Source organism: Daphnia magna, linkage group LG5, assembly GCF_020631705.1.
Source record: "Daphnia magna isolate NIES linkage group LG5, ASM2063170v1.1, whole genome shotgun sequence".
Lineage (NCBI taxonomy): Eukaryota > Metazoa > Arthropoda > Branchiopoda > Diplostraca > Daphniidae > Daphnia > Daphnia magna.
This window is the reverse complement of record NC_059186.1, coordinates 4,756,109-4,769,549: the sequence shown is the minus strand read 5'-3', so window position 1 is coordinate 4,769,549 and position 13,441 is coordinate 4,756,109. Positions and strand designations below refer to the sequence as shown.

At 42.5% G+C, this 13,441-nt stretch overlaps 12 non-coding genes across 12 annotated transcripts; all 12 read left to right on the top strand.

The window, feature by feature from the left end:
* Positions 1-1,693: 1,693 nt before the first annotated feature.
* On the top strand, positions 1,694-1,765 carry Trnad-guc. The gene has a single exon. It is a non-coding gene; the product is annotated as a tRNA-Asp (tRNA).
* Positions 1,766-2,710: 945 nt separating this feature from the next.
* Positions 2,711-2,782, top strand: Trnad-guc. Its single transcript has one exon. It is a non-coding gene; the product is annotated as a tRNA-Asp (tRNA).
* Positions 2,783-3,728: 946 nt separating this feature from the next.
* Trnad-guc lies at positions 3,729-3,800 on the top strand. The gene has a single exon. It is a non-coding gene; the product is annotated as a tRNA-Asp (tRNA).
* Positions 3,801-4,745: 945 nt separating this feature from the next.
* Positions 4,746-4,817, top strand: Trnad-guc. The gene has a single exon. It is a non-coding gene; the product is annotated as a tRNA-Asp (tRNA).
* Positions 4,818-5,762: 945 nt separating this feature from the next.
* Positions 5,763-5,834, top strand: Trnad-guc. Its single transcript has one exon. It is a non-coding gene; the product is annotated as a tRNA-Asp (tRNA).
* Positions 5,835-6,782: 948 nt separating this feature from the next.
* Positions 6,783-6,854, top strand: Trnad-guc. Its single transcript has one exon. It is a non-coding gene; the product is annotated as a tRNA-Asp (tRNA).
* A 945-nt stretch (positions 6,855-7,799) lies between these two features.
* On the top strand, positions 7,800-7,871 carry Trnad-guc. The gene has a single exon. It is a non-coding gene; the product is annotated as a tRNA-Asp (tRNA).
* A 945-nt stretch (positions 7,872-8,816) lies between these two features.
* Trnad-guc lies at positions 8,817-8,888 on the top strand. The gene has a single exon. It is a non-coding gene; the product is annotated as a tRNA-Asp (tRNA).
* Positions 8,889-9,833: 945 nt separating this feature from the next.
* Trnad-guc lies at positions 9,834-9,905 on the top strand. Its single transcript has one exon. It is a non-coding gene; the product is annotated as a tRNA-Asp (tRNA).
* A 945-nt stretch (positions 9,906-10,850) lies between these two features.
* Trnad-guc lies at positions 10,851-10,923 on the top strand. Its single transcript has one exon. It is a non-coding gene; the product is annotated as a tRNA-Asp (tRNA).
* A 945-nt stretch (positions 10,924-11,868) lies between these two features.
* Trnad-guc lies at positions 11,869-11,940 on the top strand. Its single transcript has one exon. It is a non-coding gene; the product is annotated as a tRNA-Asp (tRNA).
* A 947-nt stretch (positions 11,941-12,887) lies between these two features.
* Trnad-guc lies at positions 12,888-12,959 on the top strand. The gene has a single exon. It is a non-coding gene; the product is annotated as a tRNA-Asp (tRNA).
* The last annotated feature ends 482 nt before the right edge of the window (positions 12,960-13,441 follow it).

The window sequence follows — 13,441 nt, the reverse complement described above, 5'->3', positions numbered from 1 at the left end:
TCTGTGATAAAATTTGGGGGTTAATATTTTCTTGTGGAGGGAGTTCATAAAGCCAACTAAAATTTTGTGTATTAAAAGAAGTGGCGAACTCCCTCCCAAGATCTAAAATTGGGCTGTCGGTAAAATTATGCTGGAGATAGGACATTACCAGGGGATCCTCTACGATCGCTGGGATTTCCACCACGGATAGCTCATCACGCTCGTCTTCTGTTGCAGCGATCTAACACCTCTAGAGAGATCACTGCAGCAGAAGAGTCACGGTTGGAGCAATCCATATTGGGCATCCCAGCAAATCGGATGGAGGGTGATGGATGTGGTACTGGAATGTAATCTTTGGTAATGTCCTTTTAGTGTAGGGCCATCTCCAGCAAATCCACACACTCCGCATTCCCAATATTTAACTAGTCGGAGTGTGTGGGCTGTCTCTAGGTGTCTGTGGATACTACCCATGGCTCTGGTGTTATTTGCCAAGGTAGTCCACTCACACCTAGGACACTTAGTGGGTTTCCCAGGGTATTTTAAAATTATTTTGTCCCCTTCAATTCTGGAAGGGGAAAACGTGGGGAGAGAAGAGTGAGCGGGATTAGGAGACCCCTGCAGAACCATCCATTGCAGATGCAATGGTTAGTTCGAGGGATTGGCGGAGAATACTGGAAGAAAGGGACTCAGTACAAGGTCTTGCATGTCTGCCGGCTGAAATAAAGGAATTAAATTCCTTTTTGCAGCCAAGGCAGACATACTGGGTGGTGTACTGAACCCCTCCTCCTACGAATGTCTTTCTTTTATGTGTGTCTCCGCCAATTGTCTCTTGCGATCCCCAGACCAGGGACCGCTACCTCGCTCACCTTGACAGGATTTCTCCCCACATTTTAAAATGTTTGGCAGAGGAACTGGGATTTTAATGGCATTGTCCCATGGAGTCTTACTCTAGTAGCATTTCTACTAGATGCTCCTACCTCTGCCATTGCTACCCTGGGCCCGCTTACATATGAAAGAATAAAACAGTAATTCTTATTGACTAAAACCAAAGAAGTAAAGCAAAAATCGGTAAAATCTTGTTAGAAAAATAAAAAATAAACCATTAAAAATCTGAAGAGAATTTCTAAATAAATATAGAAAGAAAGGATTTATAGAAATTTAAGAAAGAGGAAAATAAAATAGCAAAATTGACGTTTTAAGTAATAAAAATTAAAAATAAAATAATTTTGTGAAGAATAAAATAAAATTAAAACAGAAGAAATTGTGGAATAAAAAAAACTTAAGTGAAGAATTAAAAAAAATATTAAATAAATTTAAACCGAAGAAATTGTGGAATAAAAAAAAATTTTTGAAGAATAAAAAAAATTAAAAAACCGAAGAAAGAATGGAAGTAAAAAAGGTATCAAAAAGGTTTCACGAAAAATCCATAACAAGAATACAGTTAGAGAATGTTGTGAACAATTTGTGCATCATGTTGACCTTAAGTACAACAAGTGTTTCTAAACCATCTATTCGTGGATCGTGCCAACCGGTTCCTCCTGAATGTAGACCAGCTAGGGTGGTCTACTCCTAAAAGAGACCGGATGTAGTCATTTAGAGGGTACGAAGAATCTAGACTCCAAGCACCAGTGGCAGCCTTCGCCCTAGGGTTGTTACTTGAGGACTTCGGTCTGAGCTACTTCGAGCATGTCGCAGAGATTGTAGAAGAAAACGTGCCTCGGTAGTATAGTGGTCAGTATCCCCGCCTGTCACGCGGGAGACCGGGGTTCAATTCCCCGCCGGGGAGAAGCTCAGCTTTGGTGTTTCAAGTATATGCTTCTTTTTAAACAGCAACCGATAAACAACAACAACAACCTTAAAAAAAAACAGAATCTTGCTCTGGTTACTTTTTCCTTCGCTCTCCTTCGTGTAGAACAAGTCTACAACATTGAGCACTAGTTTCGTAAACGTTGACACTTGAACCACGTTCTTCTCGACCACGAGAATACACATTCGATTTTGACTCAAAGAATCCGACATCACACGCCATCTGATGTTTATCTCTTGAACAGAGTAGTGCAGATGACTGGCATTGCGCCTAACCACACACCATCTGCTGTTCGTCTCTTCAACTACATAGCCAAATTGAGTTCAAGTTATGTCTTTTGTCGAACTAGGAACCTGCTAATGGGGACATCACTTTCAACCCGGATGTATAGCTTTTGATCTCTAAAAGCGTCCTCGGTAGTATATTGGGTTGACCTCATTATACTTACATTCCGTGAAAACGCGGAATGACCACACATAAAAAAATTCCAATCAAAGTACATAAGCAACATGAAAACTAATACTTGAAGAATTTACGGAGATAGGGAAAAAGCACGGAAAATATGCGGGAAGAAATTGCATATTAACAATAAAATACATAAAACGTCGGAAAAATCCATAACAAGAATACAGTTAGGAGAATGTTGTGAACAATTTGTGCATCATGTTGACCTTAAGTACCAACCAAGTGTTTCCTAACCACCTCCATCTATTCGTGGATCGCTGCCAACCGGTTCCCCCCTGAATGTAGACCAGCTAGGGTGGTCTACTCCTAAAAGAGACCGGATGTAGTCATTTAGAGGGTACGAAGAATCTAGATCTCCAAGCACCAGTGGCAGCCTTCGCCCTAGGTGTTGTTACTTGAGGACTTTCGGTCTGTATGCTACTTCGAGCATGTCGCAGAGATTGTAGAGGAGAAAACGTGTCCTCGGTAGTATAGTGGTCAGTATCCCCGCCTGTCACGCGGGAGACCGGGGTTCAATTCCCCGCCGGGGAGAAGCTCAGCTTTGGTGTTTCAAGTATATGCTTCTTTTTAAACAGCAACCGATAAACAACAACAACAACCTTAAAAAAAAACAGAATCTTGCTCTGGTTACTTTTTCCTTCGCTCTCCTTCGTGTAGAACAAGTCTACAACATTGAGCACTAGTTTCGTAAACGTTGACACTTGAACCACGTTCTTCTCGACCACGAGAATACACATTCGATTTTGACTCAAAGAATCCGACATCACACGCCATCTGATGTTTATCTCTTGAACAGAGTAGTGCAGATGACTGGCATTGCGCCTAACCACACACCATCTGCTGTTCGTCTCTTCAACTACATAGCCAAATTGAGTTCAAGTTATGTCTTTTGTCGAACTAGGAACCTGCTAATGGGGACATCACTTTCAACCCGGATGTATAGCTTTTGATCTCTAAAAGCGTCCTCGGTAGTATATTAGGGTTGACCTCATTATACTTACATTCCGTGAAAACGCGGAATGACCACACATAAAAAAATTCCAATCAAAGTACATAAGCAACATGAAAACTAATACTTGAAGAATTTACGGAGATAGGGAAAAAGCACGGAAAATATGCGGGAAGAAATTGCATATTAACAATAAAATACATAAAACGTCGGAAAAATCCATAACAAGAATACAGTTAGGAGAATGTTGTGAACAATTTGTGCATCATGTTGACCTTAAGTACCAACCAAGTGTTTCCTAACCACCTCCATCTATTCGTGGATCGCTGCCAACCGGTTCCCTCCTGAATGTAGACCAGCTAGGGTGGTCTACTCCTAAAAGAGACCGGATGTAGTCATTTAGAGGGTACGAAGAATCTAGATCTCCAAGCACCAGTGGCAGCCTTCGCCCTAGGTGTTGTTACTTGAGGACTTTCGGTCTGTATGCTACTTCGAGCATGTCGCAGAGATTGTAGAGGAGAAAACGTGTCCTCGGTAGTATAGTGGTCAGTATCCCCGCCTGTCACGCGGGAGACCGGGGTTCAATTCCCCGCCGGGGAGAAGCTCAGCTTTGGTGTTTCAAGTATATGCTTCTTTTTAAACAGCAACCGATAAACAACAACAACAACCTTAAAAAAAAACAGAATCTTGCTCTGGTTACTTTTTCCTTCGCTCTCCTTCGTGTAGAACAAGTCTACAACATTGAGCACTAGTTTCGTAAACGTTGACACTTGAACCACGTTCTTCTCGACCACGAGAATACACATTCGATTTTGACTCAAAGAATCCGACATCACACGCCATCTGATGTTTATCTCTTGAACAGAGTAGTGCAGATGACTGGCATTGCGCCTAACCACACACCATCTGCTGTTCGTCTCTTCAACTACATAGCCAAATTGAGTTCAAGTTATGTCTTTTGTCGAACTAGGAACCTGCTAATGGGGACATCACTTTCAACCCGGATGTATAGCTTTTGATCTCTAAAAGCGTCCTCGGTAGTATATTGGGTTGACCTCATTATACTTACATTCCGTGAAAACGCGGAATGACCACACATAAAAAAATTCCAATCAAAGTACATAAGCAACATGAAAACTAATACTTGAAGAATTTACGGAGATAGGGAAAAAGCACGGAAAATATGCGGGAAGAAATTGCATATTAACAATAAAATACATAAAACGTCGGAAAAATCCATAACAAGAATACAGTTAGGAGAATGTTGTGAACAATTTGTGCATCATGTTGACCTTAAGTACCAACCAAGTGTTTCCTAACCACCTCCATCTATTCGTGGATCGCTGCCAACCGGTTCCCTCCTGAATGTAGACCAGCTAGGGTGGTCTACTCCTAAAAGAGACCGGATGTAGTCATTTAGAGGGTACGAAGAATCTAGATCTCCAAGCACCAGTGGCAGCCTTCGCCCTAGGTGTTGTTACTTGAGGACTTTCGGTCTGTATGCTACTTCGAGCATGTCGCAGAGATTGTAGAGGAGAAAACGTGTCCTCGGTAGTATAGTGGTCAGTATCCCCGCCTGTCACGCGGGAGACCGGGGTTCAATTCCCCGCCGGGGAGAAGCTCAGCTTTGGTGTTTCAAGTATATGCTTCTTTTTAAACAGCAACCGATAAACAACAACAACAACCTTAAAAAAAAACAGAATCTTGCTCTGGTTACTTTTTCCTTCGCTCTCCTTCGTGTAGAACAAGTCTACAACATTGAGCACTAGTTTCGTAAACGTTGACACTTGAACCACGTTCTTCTCGACCACGAGAATACACATTCGATTTTGACTCAAAGAATCCGACATCACACGCCATCTGATGTTTATCTCTTGAACAGAGTAGTGCAGATGACTGGCATTGCGCCTAACCACACACCATCTGCTGTTCGTCTCTTCAACTACATAGCCAAATTGAGTTCAAGTTATGTCTTTTGTCGAACTAGGAACCTGCTAATGGGGACATCACTTTCAACCCGGATGTATAGCTTTTGATCTCTAAAAGCGTCCTCGGTAGTATATTGGGTTGACCTCATTATACTTACATTCCGTGAAAACGCGGAATGACCACACATAAAAAAATTCCAATCAAAGTACATAAGCAACATGAAAACTAATACTTGAAGAATTTACGGAGATAGGGAAAAAGCACGGAAAATATGCGGGAAGAAATTGCATATTAACAATAAAATACATAAAACGTCGGAAAAATCCATAACAAGAATACAGTTAGGAGAATGTTGTGAACAATTTGTGCATCATGTTGACCTTAAGTACCAACCAAGTGTTTCCTAACCACCTCCATCTATTCGTGGATCGCTGCCAACCGGTTCCCTCCTGAATGTAGACCAGCTAGGGTGGTCTACTCCTAAAAGAGACCGGATGTAGTCATTTAGAGGGTACGAAGAATCTAGATCTCCAAGCACCAGTGGCAGCCTTCGCCCTAGGTGTTGTTACTTGAGGACTTTCGGTCTGTATGCTACTTCGAGCATGTCGCAGAGATTGTAGAGGAGAAAACGTGTCCTCGGTAGTATAGTGGTCAGTATCCCCGCCTGTCACGCGGGAGACCGGGGTTCAATTCCCCGCCGGGGAGAAGCTCAGCTTTGGTGTTTCAAGTATATGCTTCTTTTTAAACAGCAACCGATAAACAACAACAACAACCTTAAAAAAAAACAGAATCTTGCTCTGGTTACTTTTTCCTTCGCTCTCCTTCGTGTAGAACAAGTCTACAACATTGAGCACTAGTTTCGTAAACGTTGACACTTGAACCACGTTCTTCTCGACCACGAGAATACACATTCGATTTTGACTCAAAGAATCCGACATCACACGCCATCTGATGTTTATCTCTTGAACAGAGTAGTGCAGATGACTGGCATTGCGCCTAACCACACACCATCTGCTGTTCGTCTCTTCAACTACATAGCCAAATTGAGTTCAAGTTATGTCTTTTGTCGAACTAGGAACCTGCTAATGGGGACATCACTTTCAACCCGGATGTATAGCTTTTGATCTCTAAAAGCGTCCTCGGTAGTATTAGGTTGGGTTGACCTCATTATACTTACATTCCGTGAAAACGCGGAATGACCACACTATAAAAAATTCCAATCAAAGTACATAAGCAACATGAAAACTAATACTTGAAGAATTTACGGAGATAGGGAAAAAGCACGGAAAATATGCGGGAAGAAATTGCATATTAACAATAAAATACATAAAACGTCGGAAAAATCCATAACAAGAATACAGTTAGGAGAATGTTGTGAACAATTTGTGCATCATGTTGACCTTAAGTACCAACCAAGTGTTTCCTAACCACCTCCATCTATTCGTGGATCGCTGCCAACCGGTTCCCTCCTGAATGTAGACCAGCTAGGGTGGTCTACTCCTAAAAGAGACCGGATGTAGTCATTTAGAGGGTACGAAGAATCTAGATCTCCAAGCACCAGTGGCAGCCTTCGCCCTAGGTGTTGTTACTTGAGGACTTTCGGTCTGTATGCTACTTCGAGCATGTCGCAGAGATTGTAGAGGAGAAAACGTGTCCTCGGTAGTATAGTGGTCAGTATCCCCGCCTGTCACGCGGGAGACCGGGGTTCAATTCCCCGCCGGGGAGAAGCTCAGCTTTGGTGTTTCAAGTATATGCTTCTTTTTAAACAGCAACCGATAAACAACAACAACAACCTTAAAAAAAAACAGAATCTTGCTCTGGTTACTTTTTCCTTCGCTCTCCTTCGTGTAGAACAAGTCTACAACATTGAGCACTAGTTTCGTAAACGTTGACACTTGAACCACGTTCTTCTCGACCACGAGAATACACATTCGATTTTGACTCAAAGAATCCGACATCACACGCCATCTGATGTTTATCTCTTGAACAGAGTAGTGCAGATGACTGGCATTGCGCCTAACCACACACCATCTGCTGTTCGTCTCTTCAACTACATAGCCAAATTGAGTTCAAGTTATGTCTTTTGTCGAACTAGGAACCTGCTAATGGGGACATCACTTTCAACCCGGATGTATAGCTTTTGATCTCTAAAAGCGTCCTCGGTAGTATATTGGGTTGACCTCATTATACTTACATTCCGTGAAAACGCGGAATGACCACACATAAAAAAATTCCAATCAAAGTACATAAGCAACATGAAAACTAATACTTGAAGAATTTACGGAGATAGGGAAAAAGCACGGAAAATATGCGGGAAGAAATTGCATATTAACAATAAAATACATAAAACGTCGGAAAAATCCATAACAAGAATACAGTTAGGAGAATGTTGTGAACAATTTGTGCATCATGTTGACCTTAAGTACCAACCAAGTGTTTCCTAACCACCTCCATCTATTCGTGGATCGCTGCCAACCGGTTCCCTCCTGAATGTAGACCAGCTAGGGTGGTCTACTCCTAAAAGAGACCGGATGTAGTCATTTAGAGGGTACGAAGAATCTAGATCTCCAAGCACCAGTGGCAGCCTTCGCCCTAGGTGTTGTTACTTGAGGACTTTCGGTCTGTATGCTACTTCGAGCATGTCGCAGAGATTGTAGAGGAGAAAACGTGTCCTCGGTAGTATAGTGGTCAGTATCCCCGCCTGTCACGCGGGAGACCGGGGTTCAATTCCCCGCCGGGGAGAAGCTCAGCTTTGGTGTTTCAAGTATATGCTTCTTTTTAAACAGCAACCGATAAACAACAACAACAACCTTAAAAAAAAACAGAATCTTGCTCTGGTTACTTTTTCCTTCGCTCTCCTTCGTGTAGAACAAGTCTACAACATTGAGCACTAGTTTCGTAAACGTTGACACTTGAACCACGTTCTTCTCGACCACGAGAATACACATTCGATTTTGACTCAAAGAATCCGACATCACACGCCATCTGATGTTTATCTCTTGAACAGAGTAGTGCAGATGACTGGCATTGCGCCTAACCACACACCATCTGCTGTTCGTCTCTTCAACTACATAGCCAAATTGAGTTCAAGTTATGTCTTTTGTCGAACTAGGAACCTGCTAATGGGGACATCACTTTCAACCCGGATGTATAGCTTTTGATCTCTAAAAGCGTCCTCGGTAGTATATTGGGTTGACCTCATTATACTTACATTCCGTGAAAACGCGGAATGACCACACATAAAAAAATTCCAATCAAAGTACATAAGCAACATGAAAACTAATACTTGAAGAATTTACGGAGATAGGGAAAAAGCACGGAAAATATGCGGGAAGAAATTGCATATTAACAATAAAATACATAAAACGTCGGAAAAATCCATAACAAGAATACAGTTAGGAGAATGTTGTGAACAATTTGTGCATCATGTTGACCTTAAGTACCAACCAAGTGTTTCCTAACCACCTCCATCTATTCGTGGATCGCTGCCAACCGGTTCCCTCCTGAATGTAGACCAGCTAGGGTGGTCTACTCCTAAAAGAGACCGGATGTAGTCATTTAGAGGGTACGAAGAATCTAGATCTCCAAGCACCAGTGGCAGCCTTCGCCCTAGGTGTTGTTACTTGAGGACTTTCGGTCTGTATGCTACTTCGAGCATGTCGCAGAGATTGTAGAGGAGAAAACGTGTCCTCGGTAGTATAGTGGTCAGTATCCCCGCCTGTCACGCGGGAGACCGGGGTTCAATTCCCCGCCGGGGAGAAGCTCAGCTTTGGTGTTTCAAGTATATGCTTCTTTTTAAACAGCAACCGATAAACAACAACAACAACCTTAAAAAAAAACAGAATCTTGCTCTGGTTACTTTTTCCTTCGCTCTCCTTCGTGTAGAACAAGTCTACAACATTGAGCACTAGTTTCGTAAACGTTGACACTTGAACCACGTTCTTCTCGACCACGAGAATACACATTCGATTTTGACTCAAAGAATCCGACATCACACGCCATCTGATGTTTATCTCTTGAACAGAGTAGTGCAGATGACTGGCATTGCGCCTAACCACACACCATCTGCTGTTCGTCTCTTCAACTACATAGCCAAATTGAGTTCAAGTTATGTCTTTTGTCGAACTAGGAACCTGCTAATGGGGACATCACTTTCAACCCGGATGTATAGCTTTTGATCTCTAAAAGCGTCCTCGGTAGTATATTGGGTTGACCTCATTATACTTACATTCCGTGAAAACGCGGAATGACCACACATAAAAAAATTCCAATCAAAGTACATAAGCAACATGAAAACTAATACTTGAAGAATTTACGGAGATAGGGAAAAAGCACGGAAAATATGCGGGAAGAAATTGCATATTAACAATAAAATACATAAAACGTCGGAAAAATCCATAACAAGAATACAGTTAGGAGAATGTTGTGAACAATTTGTGCATCATGTTGACCTTAAGTACCAACCAAGTGTTTCCTAACCACCTCCATCTATTCGTGGATCGCTGCCAACCGGTTCCCTCCTGAATGTAGACCAGCTAGGGTGGTCTACTCCTAAAAGAGACCGGATGTAGTCATTTAGAGGGTACGAAGAATCTAGATCTCCAAGCACCAGTGGCAGCCTTCGCCCTAGGTGTTGTTACTTGAGGACTTTCGGTCTGTATGCTACTTCGAGCATGTCGCAGAGATTGTAGAGGAGAAAACGTGTCCTCGGTAGTATAGTGGTCAGTATCCCCGCCTGTCACGCGGGAGACCGGGGTTCAATTCCCCGCCGGGGAGAAGCTCAGCTTTGGTGTTTCAAGTATATGCTTCTTTTTAAACAGCAACCGATAAACAACAACAACAACCTTAAAAAAAAACAGAATCTTGCTCTGGTTACTTTTTCCTTCGCTCTCCTTCGTGTAGAACAAGTCTACAACATTGAGCACTAGTTTCGTAAACGTTGACACTTGAACCACGTTCTTCTCGACCACGAGAATACACATTCGATTTTGACTCAAAGAATCCGACATCACACGCCATCTGATGTTTATCTCTTGAACAGAGTAGTGCAGATGACTGGCATTGCGCCTAACCACACACCATCTGCTGTTCGTCTCTTCAACTACATAGCCAAATTGAGTTCAAGTTATGTCTTTTGTCGAACTAGGAACCTGCTAATGGGGACATCACTTTCAACCCGGATGTATAGCTTTTGATCTCTAAAAGCGTCCTCGGTAGTATATTGGGTTGACCTCATTATACTTACATTCCGTGAAAACGCGGAATGACCACACATAAAAAAATTCCAATCAAAGTACATAAGCAACATGAAAACTAATACTTGAAGAATTTACGGAGATAGGGAAAAAGCACGGAAAATATGCGGGAAGAAATTGCATATTAACAATAAAATACATAAAACGTCGGAAAAATCCATAACAAGAATACAGTTAGGAGAATGTTGTGAACAATTTGTGCATCATGTTGACCTTAAGTACCAACCAAGTGTTTCCTAACCACCTCCATCTATTCGTGGATCGCTGCCAACCGGTTCCCTCCTGAATGTAGACCAGCTAGGGTGGTCTACTCCTAAAAGAGACCGGATGTAGTCATTTAGAGGGTACGAAGAATCTAGATCTCCAAGCACCAGTGGCAGCCTTCGCCCTAGGTGTTGTTACTTGAGGACTTTCGGTCTGTATGCTACTTCGAGCATGTCGCAGAGATTGTAGAGGAGAAAACGTGTCCTCGGTAGTATAGTGGTCAGTATCCCCGCCTGTCACGCGGGAGACCGGGGTTCAATTCCCCCGCCGGGGAGAAGCTCAGCTTTGGTGTTTCAAGTATATGCTTCTTTTTAAACAGCAACCGATAAACAACAACAACAACCTTAAAAAAAAACAGAATCTTGCTCTGGTTACTTTTTCCTTCGCTCTCCTTCGTGTAGAACAAGTCTACAACATTGAGCACTAGTTTCGTAAACGTTGACACTTGAACCACGTTCTTCTCGACCACGAGAATACACATTCGATTTTGACTCAAAGAATCCGACATCACACGCCATCTGATGTTTATCTCTTGAACAGAGTAGTGCAGATGACTGGCATTGCGCCTAACCACACACCATCTGCTGTTCGTCTCTTCAACTACATAGCCAAATTGAGTTCAAGTTATGTCTTTTGTCGAACTAGGAACCTGCTAATGGGGACATCACTTTCAACCCGGATGTATAGCTTTTGATCTCTAAAAGCGTCCTCGGTAGTATATTGGGTTGACCTCATTATACTTACATTCCGTGAAAACGCGGAATGACCACACATAAAAAAATTCCAATCAAAGTACATAAGCAACATGAAAACTAATACTTGAAGAATTTACGGAGATAGGGAAAAAGCACGGAAAATATGCGGGAAGAAATTGCATATTAACAATAAAATACATAAAACGTCGGAAAAATCCATAACAAGAATACAGTTAGGAGAATGTTGTGAACAATTTGTGCATCATGTTGACCTTAAGTACCAACCAAGTGTTTCCTAACCACCTCCATCTATTCGTGGATCGCTGCCAACCGGTTCCCTCCTGAATGTAGACCAGCTAGGGTGGTCTACTCCTAAAAGAGACCGGATGTAGTCATTTAGAGGGTACGAAGAATCTAGATCTCCAAGCACCAGTGGCAGCCTTCGCCCTAGGTGTTGTTACTTGAGGACTTTCGGTCTGTATGCTACTTCGAGCATGTCGCAGAGATTGTAGAGGAGAAAACGTGTCCTCGGTAGTATAGTGGTCAGTATCCCCGCCTGTCACGCGGGAGACCGGGGTTCAATTCCCCGCCGGGGAGAAGCTCAGCTTTGGTGTTTCAAGTATATGCTTCTTTTTAAACAGCAACCGATAAACAACAACAACAACCTTAAAAAAAAACAGAATCTTGCTCTGGTTACTTTTTCCTTCGCTCTCCTTCGTGTAGAACAAGTCTACAACATTGAGCACTAGTTTCGTAAACGTTGACACTTGAACCACGTTCTTCTCGACCACGAGAATACACATTCGATTTTGACTCAAAGAATCCGACATCACACGCCATCTGATGTTTATCTCTTGAACAGAGTAGTGCAGATGACTGGCATTGCGCCTAACCACACACCATCTGCTGTTCGTCTCTTCAACTACATAGCCAAATTGAGTTCAAGTTATGTCTTTTGTCGAACTAGGAACCTGCTAATGGGGACATCACTTTCAACCCGGATGTATAGCTTTTGATCTCTAAAAGCGTCCTCGGTAGTATATTGGGTTGACCTCATTATACTTACATTCCGTGAAAACGCGGAATGACCACACATAAAAAAATTCCAATCAAAGTACATAAGCAACATGAAAACTAATACTTGAAGAATTTACGGAGATAGGGAAAAAGCACGGAAAATATGCGGGAAGAAATTGCATATTAACAATAAAATACATAAAACGTCGGAAAAATCCATAACAAGAATACAGTTAGGAGAATGTTGTGAACAATTTGTGCATCATGTTGACCTTAAGTACCAACCAAGTGTTTCCTAACCACCTCCATCTATTCGTGGATCGCTGCCAACCGGTTCCTCCTCCTGAATGTAGACCAGCTAGGGTGGTCTACTCCTAAAAGAGACCGGATGTAGTCATTTAGAGGGTACGAAGAATCTAGATCTCCAAGCACCAGTGGCAGCCTTCGCCCTAGGTGTTGTTACTTGAGGACTTTCGGTCTGTATGCTACTTCGAGCATGTCGCAGAGATTGTAGAGGAGAAAACGTGTCCTCGGTAGTATAGTGGTCAGTATCCCCGCCTGTCACGCGGGAGACCGGGGTTCAATTCCCCGCCGGGGAGAAGCTCAGCTTTGGTGTTTCAAGTATATGCTTCTTTTTAAACAGCAACCGATAAACAACAACAACAACCTTAAAAAAAAACAGAATCTTGCTCTGGTTACTTTTTCCTTCGCTCTCCTTCGTGTAGAACAAGTCTACAACATTGAGCACTAGTTTCGTAAACGTTGACACTTGAACCACGTTCTTCTCGACCACGAGAATACACATTCGATTTTGACTCAAAGAATCCGACATCACACGCCATCTGATGTTTATCTCTTGAACAGAGTAGTGCAGATGACTGGCATTGCGCCTAACCACACACCATCTGCTGTTCGTCTCTTCAACTACATAGCCAAATTGAGTTCAAGTTATGTCTTTTGTCGAACTAGGAACCTGCTAATGGGGACATCACTTTCAACCCGGATGTATAGCTTTTGATCTCTAAAAGCGTCCTCGGTAGTATATTGGGTTGACCTCATTATACTTACATTCCGTGAAAAC